Here is a 14,405-nt window from a genome sequence, read left to right as displayed (position 1 = left end):
CAGGGCTGGCTAGCTGGCTAGCCAGCAAGCAGGTAGCAATGAAAGTAGGAATCTTTCTTTTTAACCCTGTAAGGGGGTGGTGCACTGTACCCGAAGATACTGCCATATCGGGTCAATGCATAGGGCGACGGAAGCAAGCTTCGAAATCGGCCCCCGTTCTCAAAAATCCATTTAATATATGGTCCCCAGATAGGGGACGTATCAGATATTAAACTGATAAGAACAGATTTTTTTTTTTTTTTTTTTTTTTTTTTTATCTAAAGCCGAGGAACGTGCTTTCGATTCACCCAAAGTGCAAGAAAAAGTGCAAACGTGTTACACTAAAAAAACGTGCACAAAGGATGCGGTCTATCGCAAGCCCTTCTCCGATAGGAGAGAGGCCCCCCAACAAACCTTACCCTTCGCCTCCGGACCAAAAGGTACCTGCGAGGTTCCAGGTTCGATGTCCCTTTTCGCCGAAGCTACTAGGAGACCACAAATGCTCCCGGCATCCCCCTTGGCGTTAGCCAAGGTATCTGCCCGCAGAGCCGATTACGGTAGGTACCCTGCGAAGCAGGAGTACCCGGGGTGTTTGCAGGGAGGTGCGGAACCTAATGGCCACACACACCTCCCCTAGACCGCCAGGAGGGACACCCAGAAGGGCTACCGCATCCTGACAAATCCTGTGAACACACAACACGCAAAAAGTGACACAGTGAGACAAAAAATAAATAAATAAGTGAATGTGTGCAGATATACTGCCCGGACATCCGGCCGGATCTATAAAAATTTCTCTGATCCTAGCCAGAAGGCCGGGAATCAAGAGGTGAGTGCCACAAGGTGAAGAGATTATGGTGCCCGTGCTTCAACTCAGTGAGCCTATTCTCCCAGTGAGTTTCGGCACCTCGGGGTCACCACTCCCCGAGGCACAAAAGTACCTCGGCTCTAGACCCTCTCAGCCTCATGGCGAGACCCGGAGGGAACAGGTCACATCGGGGCAGCCGTCGAGCTGATTCCTCAGAACCAGCCCCGGAAAGCCCTGGTACACCTGCATCCTCCATGCAGCACCCATCCCCACCAGCATGAAAACTGATAAGAACAGATACTACACTTGATCTTAGCCAAAAGGCCGAGAAGCGATAACCGTGAAAGGGGCGGGCCCAACAAGGTCCCCTTCATGGGCACTATCACTGCTTGCTGTCAGGGAGGCTGCCAGACAATTTTACATGCACACTCTGGGCTGGGGGGCAGTCAACCACCAGTACACACAGCAGAACCTAAACCCATACCATTATTGCTAAGCAGCAAGACAGGGGCCCATTGCACTCCCACGGGGCCTTTTTAAATGCAATCCATAACCCGGATTTGCCAGGAACCCTTCTTACTCCTCCTACTTGCATGTGACACTGGGCTTAGGATCTGCATAGGAAACACACACACAAGCACACACCTACCTTTGTTGCCTGCAGATGCCTCCTTGGCTGTCCCCAAACGGTATCAAACCAACACCCACGGGAAGCTGTAAGCATAGAGGACATGCCTGCACCCCATTGGACTTACCTGTGTGGGTTAAACCCGGGTTATTTGACAACCTATGGCGGTGATGGTTCTGCTCAGGCAGAGCAGTGCTGATGCTCCTCATAAAGCTGTCGCTGCTGTGAAGGTTCTAGGTGACATCACAAATCCCTATGGTTACATACACAACAAAGCTGGGTTGTTGTTGTTTACACTCTGCAAGGCCTGTGGAAGTGAGTGACATCATAGCACTGTAGTTCTGAGGGTTCTAGATGGATGCAACAATCTCCTGTTGCTTCTATGAAGGCCATAATAGACGACATCACCAAACAGCTCCATAGTCACATACACAGCAAAGGAGAGATGTTGTTTACACCTAGTGATGTCAGTGGTATTGAGTGACATCACAGCACAGTGCTAAGGCTCCTGGGCCTGGACACAGCAGCGGCTGCAATATCTCAACGGAGAATACGTTTATATATATGTGTGTGTGTGCGCGTATATATATATATATATATATATATATATATATATATATATATTTCTCCGCCGAAATCACTTTTAAACCCATTTCCACCTTCTTTTCCCTTCTCTTCCTCTTACTTTTTTTTCACGTTTTTTTACGTTTTTCTCCTTTTCGCCTCTTTTCTGGGCGTATTATTCTTCTTTTTCTTCTTTTTTTTCGTCTAATGCATACCCCATCAGTGCAGCAATGCTTATTCAATACCGCCAGCAGATGGAGACACTGGGGGATAATTTTCTAAGGATTTATACTGATTTTTCCTGTCTGAATTTGTCGCACAGAAAGTTGCAGGCCAAATATGTGTGACATTTCTGCGACTTTAGCTTCTAGAGCATTTTTACAACATTATACATAGGTGCTGAATACATAAAAAGCGACTGTTCAGCGACAGACAAGTCGCATCGGCTGAAAGTAGGCCAGAATGTCAGTCCATGTTGGAGCAGGTTTAGATACAGTCTAAAGCATAGATCTCAAAGTCTGTGCACAGAATTTAGCAAGGGCCTCGCACCTTCTGATGCATCAGGTAGGTGCACAATAGCATAGCCTAACCCTCTGTACTTTGGTCTATATTGATGCGGGACATAGACAGCCAGCTGATGACCAATCCATTAGTGCAATGGATGGCTGGAAGCATTTGTCTTTGCCTTTGCAATACCACAGAAGCAATGCATGGTCAATGTACAGCAATGACACACCTGTGTGAACAGCCAGGAGACCCCCCCCCCCATGTTATGTTACATAGTTACATAGTTAGTACGGTCGAAAAAAGACATATGTCCATCAAGTTCAACCAGGGAATTAAGGGGTAGGGGTGTGGCGCGATATTGGGGAAGGGATGAGATTTTATATTTCTTCATAAGCATTAATCTTATTTTGTCAATTAGGAACATTCAGCACCCACCCGCTATCAAGGCAGCTGCCTATCATGTCATGCCCTACCTGCACAGGTGTGCTGGCTACTCAAATGATCCAATTAAGGAGGCCATTTAGTCAGCAGCAGCAGAAGTCCTGTGCCTGGACGCTCCAACAGCGGCCAGACACAAGCAGAAGCAGAAGCAGCAGCAGCACCACCTTTTGTTTTTTGGCTGCAGCAGCAGCAGCAGCAGCAAGGCCCACAGGGCTGGCTAGCTGGCTAGCCAGCAAGCAGGTAGCAATGAAAGTAGGAATCTTTCTTTTTAACCCTGTAAGGGGGTGGTGCACTGTACCCGAAGATACTGCCATATCGGGTCAATGCATAGGGCGACGGAAGCAAGCTTCGAAATCGGCCCCCGTTCTCAAAAATCCATTTAATATATGGTCCCCAGATAGGGGACGTATCAGATATTAAACTGATAAGAACAGATACTACACTTGATCTTAGCCAAAAGGCCGAGAAGCGATAACCGTGAAAGGGGCGGGCCCAACAAGGTCCCCTTCATGGGCACTATCACTGCTTGCTGTCAGGGAGGCTGCCAGACAATTTTCCATGCACACTCTGGGCTGGGGGGCAGTCAACCACCAGTACACACAGCAGAACCTAAACCCATACCATTATTGCTAAGCAGCAAGACAGGGGCCCATTGCACTCCCACGGGGCCTTTTTAAATGCAATCCATAACCCGGATTTGCCAGGAACCCTTCTTACTCCTCCTACTTGCATGTGACACTGGGCTTAGGATCTGCATAGGAAACACACACACAAGCACACACCTACCTTTGTTGCCTGCAGATGCCTCCTTGGCTGTCCCCAAACGGTATCAAACCAACACCCACGGGAAGCTGTAAGCATAGAGGACATGCCTGCACCCCATTGGACTTACCTGTGTGGGTTAAACCCGGGTTATTTGACAACCTATGGCGGTGATGGTTCTGCTCAGGCAGAGCAGTGCTGATGCTCCTCATAAAGCTGTCGCTGCTGTGAAGGTTCTAGGTGACATCACAAATCCCTATGGTTACATACACAACAAAGCTGGGTTGTTGTTGTTTACACTCTGCAAGGCCTGTGGAAGTGAGTGACATCATAGCACTGTAGTTCTGAGGGTTCTAGATGGATGCAACAATCTCCTGTTGCTTCTATGAAGGCCATAATAGACGACATCACCAAACAGCTCCATAGTCACATACACAGCAAAGGAGAGATGTTGTTTACACCTAGTGATGTCAGTGGTATTGAGTGACATCACAGCACAGTGCTAAGGCTCCTGGGCCTGGACACAGCAGCGGCTGCAATATCTCAACGGAGAATACGTTTATATATATGTGTGTGTGTGCGCGTATATATATATATATATATATATATATATATATATATATATATATTTCTCCGCCGAAATCACTTTTAAACCCATTTCCACCTTTTTTTCCCTTCTCTTCCTCTTACTTTTTTTTCACGTTTTTTTACGTTTTTCTCCTTTTCGCCTCTTTTCTGGGCGTATTATTCTTCTTTTTCTTCTTTTTTTTCGTCTAATGCATACCCCATCAGTGCAGCAATGCTTATTCAATACCGCCAGCAGATGGAGACACTGGGGGATAATTTTCTAAGGATTTATACTGATTTTTCCTGTCTGAATTTGTCGCACAGAAAGTTGCAGGCCAAATATGTGTGACATTTCTGCGACTTTAGCTTCTAGAGCATTTTTACAACATTATACATAGGTGCTGAATACATAAAAAGCGACTGTTCAGCGACAGACAAGTCGCATCGGCTGAAAGTAGGCCAGAATGTCAGTCCATGTTGGAGCAGGTTTAGATACAGTCTAAAGCATAGATCTCAAAGTCTGTGCACAGAATTTAGCAAGGGCCTCGCACCTTCTGATGCATCAGGTAGGTGCACAATAGCATAGCCTAACCCTCTGTACTTTGGTCTATATTGATGCGGGACATAGACAGCCAGCTGATGACCAATCCATTAGTGCAATGGATGGCTGGAAGCATTTGTCTTTGCCTTTGCAATACCACAGAAGCAATGCATGGTCAATGTACAGCAATGACACACCTGTGTGAACAGCCAGGAGACCCCCCCCCCCCCATGTTATGTTACATAGTTACATAGTTAGTACGGTCGAAAAAAGACATATGTCCATCAAGTTCAACCAGGGAATTAAGGGGTAGGGGTGTGGCGCGATATTGGGGAAGGGATGAGATTTTATATTTCTTCATAAGCATTAATCTTATTTTGTCAATTAGGAACATTCAGCACCCACCCGCTATCAAGGCAGCTGCCTATCATGTCATGCCCTACCTGCACAGGTGTGCTGGCTACTCAAATGATCCAATTAAGGAGGCCATTTAGTCAGCAGCAGCAGAAGTCCTGTGCCTGGACGCTCCAACAGCGGCCAGACACAAGCAGAAGCAGAAGCAGCAGCAGCACCACCTTTTGTTTTTTGGCTGCAGCAGCAGCAGCAGCAAGGCCCACAGGGCTGGCTAGCTGGCTAGCCAGCAAGCAGGTAGCAATGAAAGTAGGAATCTTTCTTTTTAACCCTGTAAGGGGGTGGTGCACTGTACCCGAAGATACTGCCATATCGGGTCAATGCATAGGGCGACGGAAGCAAGCTTCGAAATCGGCCCCCGTTCTCAAAAATCCATTTAATATATGGTCCCCAGATAGGGGACGTATCAGATATTAAACTGATAAGAACAGATACTACACTTGATCTTAGCCAAAAGGCCGAGAAGCGATAACCGTGAAAGGGGCGGGCCCAACAAGGTCCCCTTCATGGGCACTATCACTGCTTGCTGTCAGGGAGGCTGCCAGACAATTTTCCATGCACACTCTGGGCTGGGGGGCAGTCAACCACCAGTACACACAGCAGAACCTAAACCCATACCATTATTGCTAAGCAGCAAGACAGGGGCCCATTGCACTCCCACGGGGCCTTTTTAAATGCAATCCATAACCCGGATTTGCCAGGAACCCTTCTTACTCCTCCTACTTGCATGTGACACTGGGCTTAGGATCTGCATAGGAAACACACACACAAGCACACACCTACCTTTGTTGCCTGCAGATGCCTCCTTGGCTGTCCCCAAACGGTATCAAACCAAAACCCACGGGAAGCTGTAAGCATAGAGGACATGCCTGCACCCCATTGGACTTACCTGTGTGGGTTAAACCCGGGTTATTTGACAACCTATGGCGGTGATGGTTCTGCTCAGGCAGAGCAGTGCTGATGCTCCTCATAAAGCTGTCGCTGCTGTGAAGGTTCTAGGTGACATCACAAATCCCTATGGTTACATACACAACAAAGCTGGGTTGTTGTTGTTTACACTCTGCAAGGCCTGTGGAAGTGAGTGACATCATAGCACTGTAGTTCTGAGGGTTCTAGATGGATGCAACAATCTCCTGTTGCTTCTATGAAGGCCATAATAGACGACATCACCAAACAGCTCCATAGTCACATACACAGCAAAGGAGAGATGTTGTTTACACCTAGTGATGTCAGTGGTATTGAGTGACATCACAGCACAGTGCTAAGGCTCCTGGGCCTGGACACAGCAGCGGCTGCAATATCTCAACGGAGAATACGTTTATATATATGTGTGTGTGTGCGCGTATATATATATATATATATATATATATATATATATATATATATTTCTCCGCCGAAATCACTTTTAAACCCATTTCCACCTTCTTTTCCCTTCTCTTCCTCTTACTTTTTTTTCACGTTTTTTTACGTTTTTCTCCTTTTCGCCTCTTTTCTGGGCGTATTATTCTTCTTTTTCTTCTTTTTTTTCGTCTAATGCATACCCCATCAGTGCAGCAATGCTTATTCAATACCGCCAGCAGATGGAGACACTGGGGGATAATTTTCTAAGGATTTATACTGATTTTTCCTGTCTGAATTTGTCGCACAGAAAGTTGCAGGCCAAATATGTGTGACATTTCTGCGACTTTAGCTTCTAGAGCATTTTTACAACATTATACATAGGTGCTGAATACATAAAAAGCGACTGTTCAGCGACAGACAAGTCGCATCGGCTGAAAGTAGGCCAGAATGTCAGTCCATGTTGGAGCAGGTTTAGATACAGTCTAAAGCATAGATCTCAAAGTCTGTGCACAGAATTTAGCAAGGGCCTCGCACCTTCTGATGCATCAGGTAGGTGCACAATAGCATAGCCTAACCCTCTGTACTTTGGTCTATATTGATGCGGGACATAGACAGCCAGCTGATGACCAATCCATTAGTGCAATGGATGGCTGGAAGCATTTGTCTTTGCCTTTGCAATACCACAGAAGCAATGCATGGTCAATGTACAGCAATGACACACCTGTGTGAACAGCCAGGAGACCCCCCCCCCCATGTTATGTTACATAGTTACATAGTTAGTACGGTCGAAAAAAGACATATGTCCATCAAGTTCAACCAGGGAATTAAGGGGTAGGGGTGTGGCGCGATATTGGGGAAGGGATGAGATTTTATATTTCTTCATAAGCATTAATCTTATTTTGTCAATTAGGAACATTCAGCACCCACCCGCTATCAAGGCAGCTGCCTATCATGTCATGCCCTACCTGCACAGGTGTGCTGGCTACTCAAATGATCCAATTAAGGAGGCCATTTAGTCAGCAGCAGCAGAAGTCCTGTGCCTGGACGCTCCAACAGCGGCCAGACACAAGCAGAAGCAGAAGCAGCAGCAGCACCACCTTTTGTTTTTTGGCTGCAGCAGCAGCAGCAGCAGCAAGGCCCACAGGGCTGGCTAGCTGGCTAGCCAGCAAGCAGGTAGCAATGAAAGTAGGAATCTTTCTTTTTAACCCTGTAAGGGGGTGGTGCACTGTACCCGAAGATACTGCCATATCGGGTCAATGCATAGGGCGACGGAAGCAAGCTTCGAAATCGGCCCCCGTTCTCAAAAATCCATTTAATATATGGTCCCCAGATAGGGGACGTATCAGATATTAAACTGATAAGAACAGATACTACACTTGATCTTAGCCAAAAGGCCGAGAAGCGATAACCGTGAAAGGGGCGGGCCCAACAAGGTCCCCTTCATGGGCACTATCACTGCTTGCTGTCAGGGAGGCTGCCAGACAATTTTCCATGCACACTCTGGGCTGGGGGGCAGTCAACCACCAGTACACACAGCAGAACCTAAACCCATACCATTATTGCTAAGCAGCAAGACAGGGGCCCATTGCACTCCCACGGGGCCTTTTTAAATGCAATCCATAACCCGGATTTGCCAGGAACCCTTCTTACTCCTCCTACTTGCATGTGACACTGGGCTTAGGATCTGCATAGGAAACACACACACAAGCACACACCTACCTTTGTTGCCTGCAGATGCCTCCTTGGCTGTCCCCAAACGGTATCAAACCAACACCCACGGGAAGCTGTAAGCATAGAGGACATGCCTGCACCCCATTGGACTTACCTGTGTGGGTTAAACCCGGGTTATTTGACAACCTATGGCGGTGATGGTTCTGCTCAGGCAGAGCAGTGCTGATGCTCCTCATAAAGCTGTCGCTGCTGTGAAGGTTCTAGGTGACATCACAAATCCCTATGGTTACATACACAACAAAGCTGGGTTGTTGTTGTTTACACTCTGCAAGGCCTGTGGAAGTGAGTGACATCATAGCACTGTAGTTCTGAGGGTTCTAGATGGATGCAACAATCTCCTGTTGCTTCTATGAAGGCCATAATAGACGACATCACCAAACAGCTCCATAGTCACATACACAGCAAAGGAGAGATGTTGTTTACACCTAGTGATGTCAGTGGTATTGAGTGACATCACAGCACAGTGCTAAGGCTCCTGGGCCTGGACACAGCAGCGGCTGCAATATCTCAACGGAGAATACGTTTATATATATGTGTGTGTGTGCGCGTATATATATATATATATATATATATATATATATATATATATATATATTTCTCCGCCGAAATCACTTTTAAACCCATTTCCACCTTTTTTTCCCTTCTCTTCCTCTTACTTTTTTTTCACGTTTTTTTACGTTTTTCTCCTTTTCGCCTCTTTTCTGGGCGTATTATTCTTCTTTTTCTTCTTTTTTTTCGTCTAATGCATACCCCATCAGTGCAGCAATGCTTATTCAATACCGCCAGCAGATGGAGACACTGGGGGATAATTTTCTAAGGATTTATACTGATTTTTCCTGTCTGAATTTGTCGCACAGAAAGTTGCAGGCCAAATATGTGTGACATTTCTGCGACTTTAGCTTCTAGAGCATTTTTACAACATTATACATAGGTGCTGAATACATAAAAAGCGACTGTTCAGCGACAGACAAGTCGCATCGGCTGAAAGTAGGCCAGAATGTCAGTCCATGTTGGAGCAGGTTTAGATACAGTCTAAAGCATAGATCTCAAAGTCTGTGCACAGAATTTAGCAAGGGCCTCGCACCTTCTGATGCATCAGGTAGGTGCACAATAGCATAGCCTAACCCTCTGTACTTTGGTCTATATTGATGCGGGACATAGACAGCCAGCTGATGACCAATCCATTAGTGCAATGGATGGCTGGAAGCATTTGTCTTTGCCTTTGCAATACCACAGAAGCAATGCATGGTCAATGTACAGCAATGACACACCTGTGTGAACAGCCAGGAGACCCCCCCCCCCCCATGTTATGTTACATAGTTACATAGTTAGTACGGTCGAAAAAAGACATATGTCCATCAAGTTCAACCAGGGAATTAAGGGGTAGGGGTGTGGCGCGATATTGGGGAAGGGATGAGATTTTATATTTCTTCATAAGCATTAATCTTATTTTGTCAATTAGGAACATTCAGCACCCACCCGCTATCAAGGCAGCTGCCTATCATGTCATGCCCTACCTGCACAGGTGTGCTGGCTACTCAAATGATCCAATTAAGGAGGCCATTTAGTCAGCAGCAGCAGAAGTCCTGTGCCTGGACGCTCCAACAGCGGCCAGACACAAGCAGAAGCAGAAGCAGCAGCAGCACCACCTTTTGTTTTTTGGCTGCAGCAGCAGCAGCAGCAAGGCCCACAGGGCTGGCTAGCTGGCTAGCCAGCAAGCAGGTAGCAATGAAAGTAGGAATCTTTCTTTTTAACCCTGTAAGGGGGTGGTGCACTGTACCCGAAGATACTGCCATATCGGGTCAATGCATAGGGCGACGGAAGCAAGCTTCGAAATCGGCCCCCGTTCTCAAAAATCCATTTAATATATGGTCCCCAGATAGGGGACGTATCAGATATTAAACTGATAAGAACAGATACTACACTTGATCTTAGCCAAAAGGCCGAGAAGCGATAACCGTGAAAGGGGCGGGCCCAACAAGGTCCCCTTCATGGGCACTATCACTGCTTGCTGTCAGGGAGGCTGCCAGACAATTTTCCATGCACACTCTGGGCTGGGGGGCAGTCAACCACCAGTACACACAGCAGAACCTAAACCCATACCATTATTGCTAAGCAGCAAGACAGGGGCCCATTGCACTCCCACGGGGCCTTTTTAAATGCAATCCATAACCCGGATTTGCCAGGAACCCTTCTTACTCCTCCTACTTTCATGTGACACTGGGCTTAGGATCTGCATAGGAAACACACACACAAGCACACACCTACCTTTGTTGCCTGCAGATGCCTCCTTGGCTGTCCCCAAACGGTATCAAACCAACACCCACGGGAAGCTGTAAGCATAGAGGACATGCCTGCACCCCATTGGACTTACCTGTGTGGGTTAAACCCGGGTTATTTGACAACCTATGGCGGTGATGGTTCTGCTCAGGCAGAGCAGTGCTGATGCTCCTCATAAAGCTGTCGCTGCTGTGAAGGTTCTAGGTGACATCACAAATCCCTATGGTTACATACACAACAAAGCTGGGTTGTTGTTGTTTACACTCTGCAAGGCCTGTGGAAGTGAGTGACATCATAGCACTGTAGTTCTGAGGGTTCTAGATGGATGCAACAATCTCCTGTTGCTTCTATGAAGGCCATAATAGACGACATCACCAAACAGCTCCATAGTCACATACACAGCAAAGGAGAGATGTTGTTTACACCTAGTGATGTCAGTGGTATTGAGTGACATCACAGCACAGTGCTAAGGCTCCTGGGCCTGGACACAGCAGCGGCTGCAATATCTCAACGGAGAATACGTTTATATATATGTGTGTGTGTGCGCGTATATATATATATATATATATATATATATATATATTTCTCCGCCGAAATCACTTTTAAACCCATTTCCACCTTTTTTTCCCTTCTCTTCCTCTTACTTTTTTTTCACGTTTTTTTACGTTTTTCTCCTTTTCGCCTCTTTTCTGGGCGTATTATTCTTCTTTTTCTTCTTTTTTTTCGTCTAATGCATACCCCATCAGTGCAGCAATGCTTATTCAATACCGCCAGCAGATGGAGACACTGGGGGATAATTTTCTAAGGATTTATACTGATTTTTCCTGTCTGAATTTGTCGCACAGAAAGTTGCAGGCCAAATATGTGTGACATTTCTGCGACTTTAGCTTCTAGAGCATTTTTACAACATTATACATAGGTGCTGAATACATAAAAAGCGACTGTTCAGCGACAGACAAGTCGCATCGGCTGAAAGTAGGCCAGAATGTCAGTCCATGTTGGAGCAGGTTTAGATACAGTCTAAAGCATAGATCTCAAAGTCTGTGCACAGAATTTAGCAAGGGCCTCGCACCTTCTGATGCATCAGGTAGGTGCACAATAGCATAGCCTAACCCTCTGTACTTTGGTCTATATTGATGCGGGACATAGACAGCCAGCTGATGACCAATCCATTAGTGCAATGGATGGCTGGAAGCATTTGTCTTTGCCTTTGCAATACCACAGAAGCAATGCATGGTCAATGTACAGCAATGACACACCTGTGTGAACAGCCAGGAGACCCCCCCCCCCCCCATGTTATGTTACATAGTTACATAGTTAGTACGGTCGAAAAAAGACATATGTCCATCAAGTTCAACCAGGGAATTAAGGGGTAGGGGTGTGGCGCGATATTGGGGAAGGGATGAGATTTTATATTTCTTCATAAGCATTAATCTTATTTTGTCAATTAGGAACATTCAGCACCCACCCGCTATCAAGGCAGCTGCCTATCATGTCATGCCCTACCTGCACAGGTGTGCTGGCTACTCAAATGATCCAATTAAGGAGGCCATTTAGTCAGCAGCAGCAGAAGTCCTGTGCCTGGACGCTCCAACAGCGGCCAGACACAAGCAGAAGCAGAAGCAGCAGCAGCACCACCTTTTGTTTTTTGGCTGCAGCAGCAGCAGCAGCAAGGCCCACAGGGCTGGCTAGCTGGCTAGCCAGCAAGCAGGTAGCAATGAAAGTAGGAATCTTTCTTTTTAACCCTGTAAGGGGGTGGTGCACTGTACCCGAAGATACTGCCATATCGGGTCAATGCATAGGGCGACGGAAGCAAGCTTCGAAATCGGCCCCCGTTCTCAAAAATCCATTTAATATATGGTCCCCAGATAGGGGACGTATCAGATATTAAACTGATAAGAACAGATACTACACTTGATCTTAGCCAAAAGGCCGAGAAGCGATAACCGTGAAAGGGGCGGGCCCAACAAGGTCCCCTTCATGGGCACTATCACTGCTTGCTGTCAGGGAGGCTGCCAGACAATTTTCCATGCACACTCTGGGCTGGGGGGCAGTCAACCACCAGTACACACAGCAGAACCTAAACCCATACCATTATTGCTAAGCAGCAAGACAGGGGCCCATTGCACTCCCACGGGGCCTTTTTAAATGCAATCCATAACCCGGATTTGCCAGGAACCCTTCTTACTCCTCCTACTTGCATGTGACACTGGGCTTAGGATCTGCATAGGAAACACACACACAAGCACACACCTACCTTTGTTGCCTGCAGATGCCTCCTTGGCTGTCCCCAAACGGTATCAAACCAACACCCACGGGAAGCTGTAAGCATAGAGGACATGCCTGCACCCCATTGGACTTACCTGTGTGGGTTAAACCCGGGTTATTTGACAACCTATGGCGGTGATGGTTCTGCTCAGGCAGAGCAGTGCTGATGCTCCTCATAAAGCTGTCGCTGCTGTGAAGGTTCTAGGTGACATCACAAATCCCTATGGTTACATACACAACAAAGCTGGGTTGTTGTTGTTTACACTCTGCAAGGCCTGTGGAAGTGAGTGACATCATAGCACTGTAGTTCTGAGGGTTCTAGATGGATGCAACAATCTCCTGTTGCTTCTATGAAGGCCATAATAGACGACATCACCAAACAGCTCCATAGTCACATACACAGCAAAGGAGAGATGTTGTTTACACCTAGTGATGTCAGTGGTATTGAGTGACATCACAGCACAGTGCTAAGGCTCCTGGGCCTGGACACAGCAGCGGCTGCAATATCTCAACGGAGAATACGTTTATATATATGTGTGTGTGTGCGCGTATATATATATATATATATATATATATATATATATATATATATATATTTCTCCGCCGAAATCACTTTTAAACCCATTTCCACCTTTTTTTCCCTTCTCTTCCTCTTACTTTTTTTTCACGTTTTTTTACGTTTTTCTCCTTTTCGCCTCTTTTCTGGGCGTATTATTCTTCTTTTTCTTCTTTTTTTTCGTCTAATGCATACCCCATCAGTGCAGCAATGCTTATTCAATACCGCCAGCAGATGGAGACACTGGGGGATAATTTTCTAAGGATTTATACTGATTTTTCCTGTCTGAATTTGTCGCACAGAAAGTTGCAGGCCAAATATGTGTGACATTTCTGCGACTTTAGCTTCTAGAGCATTTTTACAACATTATACATAGGTGCTGAATACATAAAAAGCGACTGTTCAGCGACAGACAAGTCGCATCGGCTGAAAGTAGGCCAGAATGTCAGTCCATGTTGGAGCAGGTTTAGATACAGTCTAAAGCATAGATCTCAAAGTCTGTGCACAGAATTTAGCAAGGGCCTCGCACCTTCTGATGCATCAGGTAGGTGCACAATAGCATAGCCTAACCCTCTGTACTTTGGTCTATATTGATGCGGGACATAGACAGCCAGCTGATGACCAATCCATTAGTGCAATGGATGGCTGGAAGCATTTGTCTTTGCCTTTGCAATACCACAGAAGCAATGCATGGTCAATGTACAGCAATGACACACCTGTGTGAACAGCCAGGAGACCCCCCCCCCCCATGTTATGTTACATAGTTACATAGTTAGTACGGTCGAAAAAAGACATATGTCCATCAAGTTCAACCAGGGAATTAAGGGGTAGGGGTGTGGCGCGATATTGGGGAAGGGATGAGATTTTATATTTCTTCATAAGCATTAATCTTATTTTGTCAATTAGGAACATTCAGCACCCACCCGCTATCAAGGCAGCTGCCTATCATGTCATGCCCTACCTGCACAGGTGTGCTGGCTACTCAAATGATCCAATTAAGGAGGCCATTTAGTCAGCAGCAGCA

General features: G+C 46.4%; 6 non-coding genes and 1 pseudogene across 6 annotated transcripts; all 7 read right to left on the bottom strand.

Moving 5' to 3' along the window:
• Nucleotides 1–74: 74 nt before the first annotated feature.
• On the bottom strand, nt 75–268 carry LOC130298816 (U2 spliceosomal RNA). Its single transcript, XR_008850106.1, has one exon. It is a non-coding gene; the product is annotated as a U2 spliceosomal RNA (small nuclear RNA).
• A 692-nt stretch (nt 269–960) lies between these two features.
• Nucleotides 961–1,120, bottom strand: LOC130298818 (U2 spliceosomal RNA; annotated as a pseudogene).
• Nucleotides 1,121–3,206: 2,086 nt separating this feature from the next.
• Nucleotides 3,207–3,397, bottom strand: LOC130298825 (U2 spliceosomal RNA). Its single transcript, XR_008850112.1, has one exon. It is a non-coding gene; the product is annotated as a U2 spliceosomal RNA (small nuclear RNA).
• A 2,087-nt stretch (nt 3,398–5,484) lies between these two features.
• LOC130298823 (U2 spliceosomal RNA) lies at nt 5,485–5,675 on the bottom strand. The gene has a single exon (XR_008850111.1). It is a non-coding gene; the product is annotated as a U2 spliceosomal RNA (small nuclear RNA).
• Nucleotides 5,676–7,761: 2,086 nt separating this feature from the next.
• Nucleotides 7,762–7,952, bottom strand: LOC130298822 (U2 spliceosomal RNA). The gene has a single exon (XR_008850110.1). It is a non-coding gene; the product is annotated as a U2 spliceosomal RNA (small nuclear RNA).
• A 2,089-nt stretch (nt 7,953–10,041) lies between these two features.
• LOC130298821 (U2 spliceosomal RNA) lies at nt 10,042–10,232 on the bottom strand. Its single transcript, XR_008850109.1, has one exon. It is a non-coding gene; the product is annotated as a U2 spliceosomal RNA (small nuclear RNA).
• A 2,078-nt stretch (nt 10,233–12,310) lies between these two features.
• LOC130298820 (U2 spliceosomal RNA) lies at nt 12,311–12,501 on the bottom strand. The gene has a single exon (XR_008850108.1). It is a non-coding gene; the product is annotated as a U2 spliceosomal RNA (small nuclear RNA).
• Between the last annotated feature and the right edge of the window lie 1,904 nt (nt 12,502–14,405).

This window comes from Hyla sarda, unplaced genomic scaffold (genome assembly GCF_029499605.1).
Source record: "Hyla sarda isolate aHylSar1 unplaced genomic scaffold, aHylSar1.hap1 scaffold_1025, whole genome shotgun sequence".
Lineage (NCBI taxonomy): Eukaryota > Metazoa > Chordata > Amphibia > Anura > Hylidae > Hyla > Hyla sarda.
The sequence above is the reverse complement of the archived record's forward strand: the minus strand, read 5'-3'. Positions and strand labels throughout refer to the sequence as shown.